Source organism: Aphidius gifuensis, linkage group LG4 (assembly GCF_014905175.1).
Source record: "Aphidius gifuensis isolate YNYX2018 linkage group LG4, ASM1490517v1, whole genome shotgun sequence".
In the NCBI taxonomy this organism is placed as follows: Eukaryota; Metazoa; Arthropoda; class Insecta; order Hymenoptera; family Braconidae; genus Aphidius; species Aphidius gifuensis.
This window is the reverse complement of record NC_057791.1, coordinates 22379316-22399546: the sequence shown is the minus strand read 5'-3', so window position 1 is coordinate 22399546 and position 20231 is coordinate 22379316. Positions and strand designations below refer to the sequence as shown.

The window sequence follows — 20231 nt, the reverse complement described above, 5'->3', positions numbered from 1 at the left end:
GAAAAAGAAATATATATGTAAAAAAAATAAATCAACAAAGAATTGTACGAGTTTATACGAATACAGGAAATGAGGGACACATTGCATGCAACGAAAAAAAAATCGAATAGACATTAAAAGTGTATTGTGTATGTGTGTATATATGTATCCAAGTGTGAACTCGTAAATCCATTATATCTTTACCATCAAAGTTCGTCCTCATTTACCCATACAATACATAAATAAATTTATTTTTTTTCCTTGTTTTTATTTTTTATTTTTTTCTTGATTTCTAATGGTTTTCTTTTTTTTTCATTTGGTTATGACTGGTAGTAATAATTTTATGTATATTTTATTTTTTTTTCAATTTATTTATTTTTTTATTTATTGTGAAAGGATTATCATTGTGAGCATGCTTTTTTTTTTAACGATAAAAAATTGAGAGATAAGCATTGTCATATGTTTGTTGATGTGTTTTTGTGTCACACAAAAAGATGGTTTATATTTTTTTTTTTTTCTTTATCAACAAACAAATGCAGTGCATCAATGGATAAGTGATTTTTTATCTTGTCGTACATCGTATATCATGGACACAGGGATAATAAAATCCTAGATTTTATATGGTTGCTTTTTTATGTAATTCTATATTCATTTTTTTTTTATACTTTTCAATTTTTTTTGCTTGCATACGAAGTATTATTTATTTAAATATTATCTGGTTTTACTTACCACTTTAATCCTCTGGATTTTTTTTGTAATTTTTTGGTTATTTTTGAATATACTTGGCTCATCTTTTTCAGTGAAAAATCCGTCCATTTTTCTGTAAAAATTAAAAGTTGAAAATATTAATTCCCTTCAGAGTAGAAATTGAAAAATAAATTGTAATATTATTTTTTTGAAGTACTTTTACAATTTTGTGGTATTTTATTATTTTTAAAACTAAAGTACTCGTATTTTTTATTTTAATGAATTTTAAATTTTATACAAATTTCAATGAGTTTTATTATTATCTCAAACTTCACTTGTTTCTTTAAATTTATTATTATTTTTCATCCAGTAAACTACTGTCTTCAAGTTTATAAAACTCAACTCTGTTATTTATTATGTATTTTTATTTTTAAACCTTAAAAAGTCAAATATTCAATTTCAATATGAAAAAAACAAAAAGAAGCTTGATTATTTAAAAGTATTGCAAGTTTTTATTCAATTTTTTTCTGCATTCATTTGTCATTGTTTGACATGGAAAAAATAAATAAAATAATAAACTTGGCTGGTACAAAAAACCAACTTGTAAAACTTTTTGAATTTGTATTTGATGTGTATGTTGGCAATGTAAATACAATTTTTTATTATTTTATATTTACATTTATTCATGCGTTACATAAATTTGTACAACTCATTGTCGATAGAATTTTTGACTATGTACTTGATAGATTTAAAACAAAAAACAATTTAAAAAATAAAATCGTTCATTATTTTAACCTGATCTGGAATTTCTGTAAATTATTCCATGACATCCTGTTTTTTTTTTTACCCTTTTATTTTTATTTTTATTTAAATTTTGACTCGAGGTATTTATTCATAGAATAATAGTCGGATTGAATTTTTTTTTTTTCTATTATTATTTTTACAATCAATATTTACATGAGCTCATATTTTCAATCGAAAAATTCAAACCATAATAAACGACTCATTTTTATTTTACAAAAAAAATTAATACCGGGTTTATGTCATTCATTAAATTTGATTTGCAGTGTAATCTCTCTATAAAAATCATCCCTAATTATTACCATGTATTTTGTTGTTTAAAATACGACTCGTATCATTCACAATTTTCAACTTTAAAACATCTTAATACCTGCAGTAAGTTATCAAACATTAAAAAAAAAAAGCACATAGATATATCATGCATAAAAAAATAAAATATTTTGAGGATAAAGTTTTTAAATTAAGGGGATTTAAGTTAAATCCTAGTGCCAACCACCTGTCATGAAATTCTTATAGTTGGTTTCATTTAAAAAAAAAATCTCAAGTTTTTTTGATTGACGTGTTATTTAATATTTATATATTTAAATAAAAAAAAAGTTAAAATATAATTCAAGTAGTTCTTCCCCTTAAATAATACATAAAATACAAAATGAAAAAATCATTATTACTATTAATTACTATTATTTTTAATTACTATTATACTTGAATATTAAATTTAATATTTAATGATTTTCATTTAATCGATAATGCAAAACAACTGCAGTCTTGTTATTTTCTGGTATGGAAATTTAATTTATCGGTTGAAAAATTGTATTATATTACAAACACTGTGTTCATTATAATATGAAAAGTATTTGACAAACCACTGATGCTTACAATGATGATACAATTCACCAGCGACATATATGGTTTATAAATTTTAATAATAAAATTGAATTCATTCGAAAAGTGCAACGAATCATTTAATATATCAAACACACGTTAATATATTTGATAATTTATTTTCATAACAATTTCAATATCAACATTTAATTATTTATTAAAATTATTTTGTTTTTTTAATTTAATTAAATATTAGTGTTTATTTTGATTTAATTAATTTAAATATTATGTACAATTTATATTGTATTGGTGTTTTCAAATTTCCATAATGGCATTTTTAATTTTAACCAGGTAAATGATAGTTTATTTATTTTTGTTTTTAACCTTTTTTTTTTTCGCAATCAACACGTGATTTTGTGTTAATTGCGGTGAAAATTAGCATACTTATTTAATCAATGATATAATTGAATTTAAATGAGAAAAAAAATGCATTTTTTCAATACGCATTTTAATTTATTTAAAAGGTTTGAAAGTGTTTTTTTTTTTCCTCAAGATATTGTGAATTTATTATTTTTTTTATCGACAATTTTAACTGGTCTCGATAAAAATTTATTTATTGAAAAAAGTAAAAAATATATAGATGTAATTTAAGATTTATTTGTTAATAGAAAAATATATATTTCAATATGTTTATTTGTGAACTTTTAAAGTTTGAATTTTATTATTCAAGTTGTTTATTTTTCTAAATAGTTTTGACTGTAAATGTAGGATAAAATTTTTCCGTGTTTTTTGGATTTATTTATTTTGTAATAAGGTCAACGGAGTTTCAACTGTGACATTTATAAGACGAAAAATTCTGGTAAATTTTTCGACTAAAGAGTAGAAAAATTGATACCTAATCAGACGTCATCAAAAGGTCGATGAAAAATTAAAAATACTTGGTTTTATAAATAAAAAAAAAAACAAATTAAAAATTTACTCATTTCATTTCCAATTTATTTTTAAAAATATTTTTTTATTATCTAACTTTTGAGGCCTAATTAAAGTACTATCTCAACCCAATAAATCCAAGTAATTTCTTTATCATTTCGGCGATAAGAAACTCAATAAATTTACTAGCTAATTTTTAAATCACCATTACAATTAAAATGAAAAACAGTAAATTTCATAATATAATTTATTAACTCTAAATAATAAACAAGCTAATAATTTTTATTTTCAAAAATTTATTGGCAAGTAAATTTAATACAAAACCAAGCGAACATTAATTTTCCAACTTAACAAAAAGTTTATATAATATTCAGCTTTTTTATTTCCAATATATTTCCTGCATAAAAAAAGAAAAATATATAAAAAAACGATAACTTTTTTTTATCCATTTTGACACATTCAATGTTTAAAAAAAGTCTGATAAAAATACAAAACTTTAATAGTAGTATAACATTGGATATTTTTTTCTTTTTAAAATCTTTATATAATAGCTCAAGTGACGAATTAATAGTTGTCGATATTAAAACTGGCTGAGCTTTAAAAAATCCCTCTATTATTTTTTTAAAACTTCTCATTCAAAATAACTCAATTTAAATATTATACACATATTTTCTGGTCCAGTAAACGATGAGACTCAATGACGCTTTTAAATCAAATAAATATGTACCTCAAAAAAATCAATTTATTATCAAATATTTTCCTCATTGTTGATAATATAAATTTTTATAGTTTATTGATTTATCATAACAAGGTATTTAGGTCAATCAATCGACAAATATATTTATCAAAATAACCTTGATATTAAATTTAAAAATAATTAACTTAAAAATATATATCATGAATCACAATATAAATAAATTAACTTTGTAAATTTAATTTTATATATAGATTTAAATATTAAAAAAAAAATATAATAATAATAGTTGGCACAGGTGTTTGGTTATCACAAGTGTCTCAAACCATATTAAAATTATTATCATAAAATATTATTTTTTAATTTAAAAAATTTGAGTATTTTTTACAAATAAAAAGAAGAATAAAAAAAGAAAATAAATTTTTTTTTCTTTCTAATAATAAAATTATTATTAAGTAAAAGGAAAAGAGTAAAAAAAAAAAACTTTATATGTTAATAATCAAGCTGTTGGCTTAATTACTTTTTATGATAATGTAATTAAATTTTCTCATTTTTTCCCGGAAAAAATATCAAATAAAAAACGGAAATACTACTAGTTTTTAATCTTTAATTTAAAATTAATTAAGCCTATTATTATTACAGTTTGTGTATATTTTAATATTGTTGTTATTGGCCTTGTTTATTTGTCTTGGTCATGTTGCTTGATTTAATTTCCGTTGATAATTAATAACAACGTGAATTTTTTAATAAAAATTATCCAAGCAAATGAAGCATTTTCAATTAATTACAACAGACAATTTCGTATTATGTAATTAACGTAAAATATTTCAATGATAAATTTATAACTATCATTTAATTTTCATGTAAACCATCATATCAATAATCTCATTATTATTTTCTATTATATACTAGCATGTGTTGTCATTAATACCCAACACATGTTTGTAGATTATCAAATCAGTATATCCAACAAATTCAATTATTTAAAAATAATTAATAACTAATCTATTCACTCAAAAATTTATTAAAAATATATGGCAAATAAATCTATTTTAAATATTTTTTTTTTCAATTACGTAATTAATTAATTTAATTGTTTTTTTTTTTAACAAAAACAATTCACTATTTTATTGATTTAAATTTGCTTCTTTAAATTTACTATCTTGAATTTATTTTAATCACTTGTTCACACTCACGCTGACAGACAAGGCTTACATTCAATGAAAATAAATAAAATAAAAAAAAATCACTGACAAATTGTCGACTGTGAGATAAGAAAAAATATATAAAAAAAAATATAATATGATAGAATAAATGTATATAAATAAAGGGGAGAATATAAAGAGTGGGCAATGTGAAACAGAGGACAATCATTATTTGATTCATTTGAGCACTCGTTTTTGGTGAATCAGCTGTTCAAACTTCTCATCAAGAAAAACAATTTTTTTTATTAACATAAACTACATATCTCGTTGGTATTTTTTTTTTTAAAAACTAACTATATATTTTCTCAGTTGATGAAAAAATAAATAATTCGATTTGAAAAAAAAAAGTATCATCAATATTAAAAGACTTTTTTAATTATTTTTTCAATTATACTTTTTTTAATAAAAATTTTTTACTTTAATTTGATTATTTATAATCTCGTGAGTTTTGCTGATGGAAATGAGAGAAAATTACAGTGCTATACAACCATAAAAATTTTCAATTAAATATAAAATTTTATTTTTTTTTATTCATTTTTATTTTTGTCAAATTTTTTTTATTTCTATTATTATGAAAGTTATTTTTTACATGGATGAAATTATACTGGGAATTGTTGGATTACTGGTTAGATTATAATCACGTATATTGTAAAACTAACATGACAAAAAAAAAACAGAGCATGAACACCCTCGTGTTTTATACCCAAAGGGGTTTACAATCGACTTGCAGCTAATGTTTTCCTTTTGTCATAATAGTTTTCCAATAATCTAGAAATACGAATGTGCTGTTCAACCAAGGACAATTTTATCAGTTTACAATGTCTACTTATTATAAATCCCTACGATATTATCTTTCGTAAAATAATTACAGTTTTTCTAAAAAACAAAAACTACTTTTTTAAAAAAAATAATAATTTCATTTTTATTTTAGCCAATTACAATTTTTAATTATTATTAACTTTTTTATTTTATTTACTAAAGAAATAGTTAACTGCTTGTTTTTATTATTTTTTTATTTTTAATATTAGCATGTATATTTTGAGTTAATATTAACTCAAGTTCATTGGAAAATCAAAAGAGAATTAAATGTCAAGGACTCACTAAAATTCTAATAATTACCTAATTAATTTATATCGTTATTAATATTAATAATTACGAGAATATTTTCAAGTAATTTTCTGCTTATTATTATTATATAAATTTATAATTATTATTTTATTGATTAATAATTAAATTATATTTATTTATTAATTTTTTTATTTTTCAAATTTAAATACTGAGTTTATTAAATTTTCAAATACGCGTTAATTAAAAAATCAAATCGATTTATTATTTTTTTCATGTGAGCAACAAACGGATGTATGGAAAAAAAAATTTAAATAAATAAAAAAATTTTATAGGTGTATATGGTTTCTCGGTTATTCGTTGACTAGCCAACTGGTCGATTTCAACACTAAATTCATTTTCACTTGTTCACCAATTAAAAACCACTCTACACGTAAAAAAAAAACATCAAAATATTTCGAAAATATATATACATATTTTCTTAATCTTTTTATTATTTTTTCAAATATATAAATAACATTTAAATATTATACATATGTATGTAAAATTATTTTAAAATTATTTCATCATCATTATGTTTTCCTTGGTTAGAAAAATAATAAAATAAATATGTTTTTTTTTACATTAAAAATCACACAATGACCATTTTCAATCTGAGCAATTTATGTATCATGTATAATATTTCATCCAGACTTTTCTGTCACGTTCACATATATGTATATATTTTTTTTATTGTTTTTTTTTTTTACTCTCTTTTCTTTGTGTGTCATTCTCCCTTCAATTTTCGCCACCAGTTCATTGTGCACAACAGATTACAATAGATTGTTTTTATCAGTGGGCAATCAATCAATCATTCAATCAACTCATCAATTTATCATTTACTCAATCACAAAAAAATTTACCATAGAAATATCCTATTTTATTAACACTTTAATAATTTCTTTTTTAAAAAACTACTGTGCATTACTTGTTGAAATAAACGTCTTCAGTTTTTTTTTTGTTTTTTTGTTTACACAATTATTTACATATTACAATTTATGCAGATTCCGCATTGCAGACTTGATGCATATTATAAACTTCATGTAAAAAATATTAAAAAGAAAAGAAAGCTCTTGGCTTGAAGACAATTTTGTAAGATGAAGTTTATATATTTGCCCTTCGGTGTTATATTCAACTTGCAATGTAACTTTTTTCCAAGTTCATTGTTAAATAATTCAGGTATATCTCGATAAAAATAAGTAAACTTTATTTCTTGTAAAAAATATTTATTTCTTTCTATTATTAGATAAAAGTTGTTATGTGTTTTTTACAGAAGAAAAAAATTTATTATCATCATAAATATTTTATCATCAAAAAGAAATAAACTTTCTCACTTATATAAATTCTTTTTTATTTTGTAGGATTATAATAATTTTAAGTAATCATTCTACAATATTTTTTTTGTATTTAAGTTGTAAAATTTTATTTTTTTAAATTTATTTTACTGACAGGTTTATTATTGTTTTAAAATAAAAATAATATTTAATATTTGTATTATCATTTTGTCAATGTGAAGCTGATAATAATTTGTTTATTTTTTATATACTTTGTTTGAGATTTTAGTAATCCAATAAAAACCGATAACTTGTATCATCTATTCTTAAATTTTTGTTCAAAGCACGTACTAGATATTTTTTCGTTGGGATTACCGTTTCGAAGTAAGAAAAATAGAGTAAAAAAATTTAATCTCTGGATAGTTTTTGTAAAATAATTTTATTGTATCGCAAAAAAAAAACTTTGTTCAATGTCGACGTATCATTGTTTGAGTATTTATTGATGACTCCACTAAATTTATTTTTGAAAAAAAATGCTTTTTCAATTAGAAAATATAAAAGTTATAATTTAAATTATAAAAAAACATGAAAATTATAATTTTAATTATAAAAAAATATAAATTAAATGAAGGAAAATATATATTATTTTATTCCGAGTGTAAATTACATTTCCACTCAGTCACAAACGTTTAAACTTGTTTATTTAAAACTTGTACATATTTATTTTTACTCTTTATATATAAAATTATTATTAAATTGAAAAGAAATATGTAGATATAATTTTTTTTTAATTTTCTATTCTATTCTCTTTGAGTACCAGGTATTTTTATGAATCGCAAAATCTAGAAAACTGCTTTACTGCCTTTTTCACATTTTATTATGCTCTCTTTATATCATATATTTTTGAATTTATTTTTTTTTCATTCAACTCTCTTTCATAGCTTTATATATTGTACTGAAATAATAGTAATTATTTTTTTAAATTAAATAAAATTTTTTTTAAACTCAGGCTTGTAGAATCTTGATGAGAAAAAAATCTTCTTTAGCAAAAAAAAGATCATTTTATTCATTCGTTTTGAATGATAAAAAATGTATATATATATAATTTTTTTTTTTATTAAATTTTACAATTGTAGATTATAATTGAAAAAAACTGTGTCTAATTTTTTATTTAATAATTAAATTATAACCCTGAAATTTATCATTTTATAAAAAAAATAATTCATGAACATTTCTATATAAAAACAGTAGTTTTTTTTTTTAAAGAATAACTCCATTTAGAAAATTAAAAAACCACAAAATTATAAAATCAATTGCATTTTTTATTTAACAAATTGATAAAAAAAAAAGGTTTACAATTTATAATCAAAGTGTCAAATAAAATTATAAAGAAAAGATCAAACAATTTTCATAAAAAGAGTAATTTTCTTTTTTTTTTTTAAATGCTTTATTTATAATTTAAATATAGATAAACTAAAAATTATCAAGTGAATTTTTTTCGAATAACAATATACTATCCTCATATGTGATTATAGCTTGTTTAATCCAACTTGAAACGTTGAAAAATACAATAACACTGCATTCGTATTTAAAAACAAAATAATGAAAATACAAAATATTGAATATTAATTTTCAATATTATATTACAAATTATTTGTTATTTAAAAATTTTTAAATAACATATAAATTCAAGTGTATTTAATTTTTAAATAACATTATTTTATTATTTATTTTTTTTTAATTACTTAAACAACACAGTAAATGTGGAAATTAATTGAAAAACATTTTTACACATAATTTACTCTAAAAACAAAACTCAAACAAAATAATAAATATTTTTTTTTTATTCTCTAAAAGTTACTTTGGTGGTTAACCATGCTTTCAAGTTTTAGTTTGTACTTGGTTTTCGACAACAATTTGTTGAAAATTATCGTGGAAAATTGTTGGTAAATTTGGTGTTAATTCAAACAATCATCAGAGAAAAAAAAAAAATTAAAAAATAAACAAAATATATATAAATATATATACAAAAAACTTGTATATAAAAGTTTAGTTTTTAAATTTATTTTTATTTACATTTAGAGTAATTTATTTTACCTCTCAGACTCATTACAATGTAATTTAATTTTTTGAAATTTATATACTTGTTTCGTCATGTTAAATGTTCCGAATAATTAATTGCTTATTCAAATTTTCCTGTATACCCTAATTTGTTGAAAAAGAAAAAAAATAAAAACAACAAAACATAATATTTTTTTGCCTTTAATTTTGTTGAAATTAAATTCTAAAATTTGAACAGAAAAATTTACATTTCATGGTAATTATAGACAAAGTTCAGGTCAATTTTTTGAGCTCTGTTTTTTCTTGTCAAACAAAACGATATGTAATAAGGGGCTCTTCAATATTGGCCATTTGAATATTTCACTTGCCAGTTAATATTACACTCATTTTAAAACCATAAATCATCTCCAATCTCACATTATCTTCTTGCAATAATGCCCTAATTTTCAAACGAAAATTATTCAATATTTTACATGATTATATAATTAAAAAAAAAAAGAAAAAGATAATAATCAATTTAACATTAATTTATTTTTATTTATTTATAATTAATCAATTATTTATAAACTTTTAATATAAATAAATAATGATTGTTTAAACTTTTTAATTTTTATATATAAAAAATGAAAAAAAATAAAATGTTTTCTCAGTTAGTTTTAGCTTTCATTCATGAGTAATTGGATGTATTGAGAGAAAATTTTTTCTTTCATTAAATAAAAGTATGGTGTTAAAAGTTGATGAATAATTTACAGTATTATTAATATATTTATTTAATGATTTTATTACTTACCATTGAACTTGTAGATCAATTGATGGATAAATTAATTTTCATGTTTTATTTTTAATTTTATTTGCTACTTGTTATACTTGATTATTATTTATTATTAATAATTTACTAAATTAACTTATTTTTGAATTATCAGTATCATCTAGTAAAGTTTTTAAATCACGTTTAATATTATATTAGCCGGAGGTGTAGCACATGGATAAAATTCAATAAGCTCTGAAAATTCGTTAATTAGAGATACCACTTGTGGTACAATATATAACTCTCTCTACAATATCTAATAACAAAAAAATTATATTTTTTTTAAATTCACAAATTGTCTCTATAATCATACAAACATGAAAAAAAATTTTATCATTGTTTATATTTAATCAACTTCAAACGAAAAGTACAATTAAAATTCACTGTTAAATTTTCAATAAAAAAAAAAACAATTCACTTTAATTTAAATTGACTTTAAACACTTTTAACAAAACAATAATATTTAATTATTAATTTTTTAATATGTATAAATTAACAATTAATAAAAAAACTTTAATTTTTTTTTTTTTACAATAAATTATTACGATGTAATTAAGTAAATTATTTAAATAAAATTTTTGTTTTTTTTTAATATTAAAAAAATTAGTTTTATATTTATGGTGTGTTAAATTTTATTTAGAATATATTGTAGTTAACAAATTGTGTTTTCTCGTAGTATAAATTACAACACGTCGTTACTTTTTGACGTTGGTTGTGCGACTAGTCTGGGAAGTGATGTGCTTTGCCGTTGACCCGGACTTAACATTTAGCGCAAGCGCCGCGCCGCCAAAATTTTATAGTTATATCCGGAAAATAATTCCGTATCATGTGACGTAACGTAATATTTTTTCAAAACATAATATACAAGAAGACTTAACCCTCGTATCAAAACCATAATCTACTTTGTCACAAAGATTATAACAAACAAATACACACACATTGACATCAAAAATACAGCATAATATTCAAACAGGTTAATGCACAACCACAAAATTTCAGGCAGTGATAAAAAAACTTAAAAAAATAACATAAAAAAATATCAAAATAACTACTCTGTGTTTCTTTAAAATCATAAAAAAATAATACTATAAAAACAAATTTAAAAGTGTCATAATATTTTAATATATTCAATAAAATATTTTATTTTTTTCTTTAAATGTTTATAAAATAAATTAACAAAGAAAAACAAGAAAGAAAATATTTTTACCTTCATTAGCAGTTTATCATCATCACTTGAAATATTATTTATTATTTTTTTTTCTACTTTAACAGTTCGATTTATTTACAATCTGGCTTGTAATTTATTCACATTCTCAAACAGCTCGTTCAACTTTATATCTAACTTTATTTCAAAAATATATACACATATAAATAAATAAAAAATCATAAATCATTCTTTCTTCAATTCACTGGTAAGCCAAGAATTAAAAAAAAAAAAAAAAAAAACAGATGTTTTAAAATACAAAGTTTTTGAATATAGTATCAAATTAATATTTATTTTTGTACCATGTTAAATTTGACACTGTTTTGGTATAAATTTTCATGTATATTTTTAATAAATAATTTTTATAAATTTACGTTAAAATTTTTCATAGTATAAAGAAAGGTTAATCAAAAAATGTAATATAAAAGTTGAGCATAAAAAGTGTACTATATATAAAAAATTATAGATTAAAAATAAAAAAAATTCTGAAGGGAAATATGAGCGTGACAATACGAGGTCATTGCGGAGAATAGACATGAAATAGGTGTTTGTTCAACAGTCAAGGAAATTCGAGTCTCAGCCGATACCAACTGGCGCATGAGTAGCTGACAAGTTGTATCATATCTAGACATATATCATTTATGTTTTATCCATGAATATATTACTATACAGTTGTACATGTTAAACACTTTAGATTTATCTGTATCTAATTCAACTCATCATCCCCTTCAATTTTCAAAATCATCTTGGTTGGAATCATCATCATCTCTCTCTCAATCACATTTACCCTTTACTTTGTTTGCGTGCCAAGTGCATAACACAGAATTTCACAAGACTACCTGGGCCGTTGCATGCCATTTAAACAATTTCAAATTGTCAGATTACATTTCGAGGTCAGCCACATATTTAAATGTGTTTTGTTCACACGGAAAATACAATTATCAACAACTTTACTTGTTACAATCAAAAAAACAAATTAATCATCATCAATTTAAATTTTTTTTTTTTTTATGTTATCTTGCATGTATATATTTTTTTTTTTTCTAGACTTAATAATCTTGTTAATTAGAGGAAAAGTAAATTTATTCAAGTTCAAAAATAAAATTTTATACAATATTTAAGGTGACATACAAAATTAATTTTTTTTTTTCTTCTTTCATGCTATATAGTCATTAAATTTATTTATTTTTTTTCAAACATATATAACTTTTTCAAAGTGTCGGGTATTTTATTTCAACTCTAGTTAATTTATATGAAGAATTTAACCTTTTTCTATAATAAAAATACTTGTCTTTTCTTTTGTCTTTGAAATGATCAAATTTAATCGATAAAAAACAATAATGCTTTTTTATTATTTACAGATTATTAATGATAATTATTTAATGAATTTTGATTATATAATTGTATTATTAATTGAATGTGTGGTAAATCAAGTGTGGTCAATTAATTAGTTAATTCGTCAGTGGAATGCCACGTTTATATATGCCTTCTGAATTAAGCGATTCACTCGATTCAATGAGTGTCTTAACAAGCACGTAAATTAGGGACTTTACTGTACAATGATATATCAATAACGACAACAACAACAACAACACAAACCCTGACACCCTTATTTATTATATTTATTTGAATTTATTTATTTATTCATTTATTAATTTTTAAAAATTATTTCCAACGAAAAATAAAATATTAATTTATATAAAATTATTAACAACTATTTTTTATATTTAAAATTAATAATAATAATTATTAATATATTTTGTGTATTATGTTTGTTTAATAACATAATTAAAATTGCATGCACTGATGCACTTTAAATGCCTAAACGCATAAATAAACTTGACTCGAGAGTGAAGATGAGAGTATCTGACATTGTAAAGCCACTGTGTCTTCGCGTTTACCAAGAATAATTGAACTTACACTAAGTAACCTTTCCATCTCAAGTCAGGTGTACGTGTTTTGTATACAAACAGACTATTAATCAAAAATAATAAACATAATAAATATACATAAAACATATTAAATTTAATTTTAATTTTTTAATTTTAAGAATATATTTTTTTATATGAAAAAAAAATAAAGAAACTAATATTTAATATTTTTATTAAATTTGTAATCAATATTAAGATTTTCAGTTAATTAATTGAAACTTGTTGTTTAATTATTAATGAATTATCGATGATTTATTTACTGAATTTTATATTTTTTTTCATTTTTGAAATATTATTTGGAAAACAACGAAATAGATTGACATATTTATGGTAATTTTTTTTGTTTTATTTATTATTGTTTATATTATTCAATGGATTTTTTTTATTTTTCTAAGGTGAGAATAATATTTTGACAGTTGATGAAGGTATGAGGTCGCGATGGCGTCTAGTCGACATATTGATTTCTGCGAGGATCATGGTTATATATGTTTCTATCTGTATATTTTATAGAAAATATACACGTGATATTGCATGTTTTGAAAGCCAATTCAAAAAGTAAAATTTCAAAGTTAACCACTTGGTAAAAACTTGGTAATTTATATTATTTAATTAAGTTTGACAAATTATTAATATATTCGTTATTTATATTTCTAATTAATTTATATATTTTGCTTAATTTATTATTTTGATTTATTTATTTCATTTATTTTCATTTTTATTTATTCCAATAATCTCATGGTCATCAGATATATTTTAAAAATAAATATACAATAAATATGATAAATAAATTTTTTTTTTTTACAATTATCTTAAGTTTATTTTTCGTTGAATTGAAAAAAAATTAAATCTATTTAATTTAAATAATGAAAGCTTAAAAATATGACAAACTAAAATTTATTTATTCAAAAAAATTATAATAATTCATAAAACTAATAATAAATTTGGATTAAAAAATACAAAATATCGAAAAAAAAATTATTTCTGATGCCTGAATTAATGCAGATAAAAAGATCATTTTCTTTTTTCAAAAAAATATATATATCGTATTAATTAACACAGGATGAAAGAGCAAAATTAAAGTAAACCCTTTTCCATTTTCAACGAAAAGCTTCAAAGGTTATCATTCTTCGCAGTGCGGGTTGGATTTAAGGTCATCAAGATTAAACATTTCGGAGGGTTCAAATTAACAATGAAAAAAAAAAAAGCCTTGTTACGTATTGATCTAAAATATTAAAAGCTCAAAAGAATATTAATGATTCAAAAAAAAAAAATAGTGATATACATGTCATACTATTTGGATTATTCATTTCGAGGGGAAGAAAAAATTAATAAAGCGATGAAAACTTGGATATTAAAAATACTTGTACAAATTTTTGTTGTATTTTTTTTTTCAACAAATTAGAATGATTTGTAAATAAGTCATGGTAATAACTAATAAATATAACATTGCGATATACTTGATATAAATTTGAATATCTTTAGCTGATCGCAAATTTATTTTGCTCGTAAAATACGAATACTTATGAGAACATTGCGTGTTGTACTGGGGTGAATACGAGAAAAAAAATTTTAAAAGATAAAAAAAAAAAAACAGACAAGTGATAAAGGGTTGAGTGATAATGAGTTATCTCATGAAATCGTTAACCCTTTTTTCTTATTATTTATTTTACTTGTGAAAATGATTTTTTTTCGAGAGAAATTGAATGAAATGAAAACAAAGCATGCCTTTTGCAAGCTCGAACCAGCTGAGCTTATTGTGCCACGATTTGCATTGTCTTTTGGTGGATGAAAAAAGTAAATTTAATAGATAAAAAAAAAAAAGGAAAAATATTGTAAACAATAGTGGAGGAAAATAGAGGGAAGAAAATGATTGAATATGCTTCTGTGTTTTGTATGATTAATTGTTAAAGCTAGGGGTAGATTTTCTCGTTGGACAACAATGATCTTGTTGGAAATTACTTCCCTTGGCATGGCTTTGGACACGAGGATTACAGATTATAAGGATTAAAACCTGAAATTGGAAAATAGACGTCGACAGAAATATCTTTATCTTTATCACAACTAATTTATTTTTTTTATATTTTTTTAATTTTATTATTATTCATTATATTCTAATCATTACAACTGGAATTTATTTATCATTAAATTATTTTTAAATTATATTTGAATTTTAATTGATAATAACAAATTTATAAAAAATAAAAAAATAAATATGACTTAATTTAGCCAATGAATAATTTACAAATAAAATTTTTGTAAATAACATTTTATTTATATTTTATTATTCATGAAAAATTGAAGTATCAAGTTGGAATAAAAATAAAAATTTAACGATGATGAAATCACACACGTGTAAGATCAAGTTTATATAAAAAAATAAAAAAAATAAAATAATACTTGCTAACTTAACTTTTCAAGGCGTATTCGATTGATATATTTTTCGGTTGCACTGGTAGAATATCAAAGACCACGTGGGATGGTTTTTATCAGTAACCAAAATAAAAAAAAAAAACACTAAAAATAAAATGATAAAATAAAAATAGCAATCACTTTAAAATTAAGTAAATAATTCAATTTATTCGTTGATTAATCAAAACAGATATTCTATAAATAACATAGGGTGAAAAATATACAAAAAAAAAGCGTATTTACTTGTAAAAAAATAAACTAAAAAATAAATGTTATGATAAGATCTCTCTGAACCAGTATAAATACGTCTTTTTTCGACTTCAAAAATTGTCGTGAAAAAATATATATAAATACACAAAGATTTACCATGAGATAAGCCAACAATAAATGAAACTTGAGTGAATGAAAAAAAGTAAAATTTGCAGCTTTAGATTACCTGAAAAAAAATAAATAAAAAAAAAATCGAAGGATATATTTTTAAATTGTTAGATTATTCAAAGTTTCTTTTGATATATTTCAAAAGAAGCCTCGCCTTCTGTCCCAAATACGAAAATACCGCAAAAATATTGGTATTACAATGAGATCCTAGATAAAAGAAAGAAAATAAGTTAAAAAAAAAAACTATGGCACACCCAATTTTCCATGATATTGCCTGATGTACCTGCCTAGAATCAAGTAATAAAATAAATAAAAAGGATATTTTATTTTTTTTCATGTCTCGGTGTGTATATTGTTGTCGAAATAATACAAACACGAGTTAATCAATAAAATACTAACTGAGTAACATAAATAAAAATCGATAAAATAAAATAAACATTTACATTGTTTATATATTATTTAAAAATCGATTATTTTAATTAATTCATGAAAAATAAATATACAAAATAATAAGCAGGAAATTAAATTATTAACAATTGAATTTTAAACAGAAATATTTTTGTATTTTTTATTTTTTGTTATTACAACATTGTTCTATGTTTATTTTAAAATTTGATAAAATATTAAAAAATAAATAAACATATTTATAGTCAAATATCAAATTGTATTTATCAGGAAATAAAATAAATAAATAAATTTCTATGAATATTTGAAAATTCGATATTTTTTTTATTTAAATTTAAATATTTGGATAAAATATCAAAAATATCTTGAATAAATTATTAAAATAAATGAAATAATTTGTTGTTTAATACACAAACAAGACAATTGAGTGATGAAAATTAATAAATAAATTCCAGTGAGTTTATGAAACTATTAGCATTCAAAACTGAAAATATGAATAAATAATGAATTTATTTATTAGTTATATGTGAATAATAAATTTAGCACTTAGAATAATAAACGTAATATTAGGTGAAAATTAATAGAGGTGTTAAAACTTGTATTAGGTAAAAGTTTTGAGAGTTTAAGTGGTCTACAGGTTGGTTGGTTTGTTTTATCAAATAAAATAGGGTTACACCAGTGTAGGGGAGTTTTGTGAGACTTGAGTTACTCAAATTTTAAAGCTAAACCACAAAATTATGCAATTTGGTGCCTTTTCACTTGCTAAACAGAATATTTCTTAATAATAAAAAAATAAAAACAACTTAATTCATCTTGATTTTTAATAAATTTTTCAATAATTTATATTTATTTATTCAAAAAAAAAAAAAAATTTGGAATGTCGTTAGATTATATATTGTAACATTGATAAATATTTATTTATTTAAATTTTGTTTTCAAATTTTTTTGGGTAAACACATAATATAATTGTCGGTTGACTCGTGAAATTAAAAATTCCGTGATATTATAAAGTTATTTGAATTAAAAATAATCTTCACTGATTTATATTAATTTATTTATTAATTATTTTTATTTCATTCATGCGAGAGAGTAAAAATTATATTTGTTTTGAATTATTTTTCGAATAAAATAAAAACTATTTGTCAAAGAAAAAATTGATTTTTCATTTGATATTGTTCAAGTAGTTATTGATGCAATTATTTTGACTACAAATTGCTGTAACTGAATGTAATAGTAAAATTAAAATATTAATTATTAATTAAATTCAATTAAATTTTGTGCAAATATTAAATGGTACTTAACTAACAAAAAGTTTCAATTAATTACATGCAGAGATTTCGTGAAATGACGATGAGGGATGCATGCAAAAGGGAAAGAGGAGGAGAAGAGGTGATACCAGCGAAGGATTTGTGTATATAGATTGATCAAACATCAGCGTAAACGTGAGAATCATATAGTCGTTCGGTAATTTAGCCGCAACCAAAATCCTACCAGTCACATTATCGTTAACTGTGACGATAGTATGGTTACATTTATCGAATAGAAATATATTTACATTTGACTTTATGAGATTTTCAAATTGAAATTATATATCCTTGCTATTCCACAGCTATAAAATCTATTTTTTTTTTTTACTTTTTTTCAATCACCATTAAATAGGAATAAACACAAATCTAAATAAATTTTTTAAAATTTTTTTTATATAATAATATTTTACATTGACGCGTAAAATTTAAAATTTAATATTTGTGTGTCATTTTTCATTTTTAAAGTAGACGTAAAATTGAAGAAATATTTTTTCATAGTTAATCATTTTGAAGAATATAAAAAAAAATTTTCAATGAGCATAAAAAAATTTTCACAAGGTCAAGTATCATCAATAATATTGGAAATAAATTATATTTTTTAAATTTCTTGTATAACTGTTATTTTTTTTATCAATTAAAAACATAAAGATTCTTTTTTTTTCGTCTTGTTCTTCTGTGTTAATTAGATTACTATCTTCATCTTGTAAACAAAGTCCCAATAATAATTATCGACCAATATTAATTATTAATATCGGTTTATGATTGTTTAAATCTATATGAAACTTTGGTCGTAATATCATGACAAGAGAATTTCTATAGATATCCTGCAGATCTTTGACATGTTTGAGAGAAATTATCTCTAATGAGCTCCTTTGTTCTTCATAATAATTTCTATACATGCTATGTACACCAAGTCACCAACTAATTCAACAATTATCTACTGACATAAGAAAACCTATAAATAATAAATTTAATTATTATTTTTTTAAATAAAAATTATTAAACAGTTTTGAAAGTAAAAAATATTTTAAAAATTAAAAAAAATAAATAATTTTTTAATTTGTTAATGATTTGTTAATTATGTTCAATAATTTTTAATTTTTAAATTATTCTCCTTGTTTTTAAAATTGTTGAAAATATATTTTCAATTTAAAAACTGTTAATTCTATTTACAAAATTGTTTGATAATTTGAATTTAAAAAATAGTAATTAAATAATTAAATTACAAAATTTTCAAAAATTCAAACTTTGATAATGATTATTATTTATTGATATATATTTATATTATTTTTAAATTTATACGTGGTATTTATGGATGAGTTAAAATTGATTACTGAAATAGACGAAAATTATTGATGTTCCACTTTGATGGTTATTCAATTATATATGCAATATGGTAAATTATAAAAATAGCGATCCAGAGATAATGGCTAAATTGAAATTACTTTGTATTAACGTAATGCCTTGGTCACAAGTACCAAAATAAAATTTCACAATAATAACAAGAATATAAACATTCTAAAAAGTTAAATATTAAATTTTAATTTTCATAAATATTTTCAGTTGGATCAAACAAAATTTAAAATTAATAACTAGTCAATGAATTTTAAATAAAAAAGTATTTTTATTTTCTCTATAGTTATATTAATTCAAAAATTAATCTACAAGATAAATATATTTATTTAAAGTTTTATTTTGTCTCGTTGGTTGAACATATTAAGCTCAAAAGTTTATGCTAAAACCAAAATTAAATGACAAGAGAAGAGACAAACCACAATATTCAATTTGACATGTAACTTTACATCATAACTATTAAACATTATTAAATTTTCATAGAAAATATAAACATTTAAGTTTAATAACTATTTATAATTATGATAAATTAAACAATAAAGTTGTAAAAATAAAAATAAAGATGTAGCAAAATTTTACATTACATAAACTTTTCTTTATTAATATTATTATTTGTTTTTCTATTTTTCTTTTGTCAAACAAAGTTGATACTTCTTTTCGATATATTTTAAAGTAAAAAGTGTTTTTTTTTTTTTAATAAAAATAAGACTAGGTCACAATGTTTTGTAGGACAATTTATATGAGGCAATTAGAGAGTTAAATGATTAATAACGATGATTATATATATCGACAACGACAATTGTTTGACCACGTCTGTGCCAGAAGCATTGTTTCACCCACACTAATGTTGTTTACGATGATACTGTCTGAAACCATAAT

The 20231-nt window shown here is 21.0% G+C and overlaps 1 protein-coding gene across 1 annotated transcript in view; it reads right to left on the bottom strand.

The window, feature by feature from the left end:
• LOC122855710 (5-hydroxytryptamine receptor 1) overlaps positions 1-11087 on the bottom strand; it is a 37966-nt gene extending 26879 nt beyond the window's left edge. Inside the window, exons 1-2 of the mRNA XM_044157265.1 lie at positions 10348-11087; positions 709-799 (exon numbers count right to left, since the gene is read on the bottom strand). The gene's annotated coding sequence lies outside the window, so the exon portion shown is untranslated. The remainder of the gene's footprint in view (positions 1-708; positions 800-10347) is intronic.
• Between the last annotated feature and the right edge of the window lie 9144 nt (positions 11088-20231).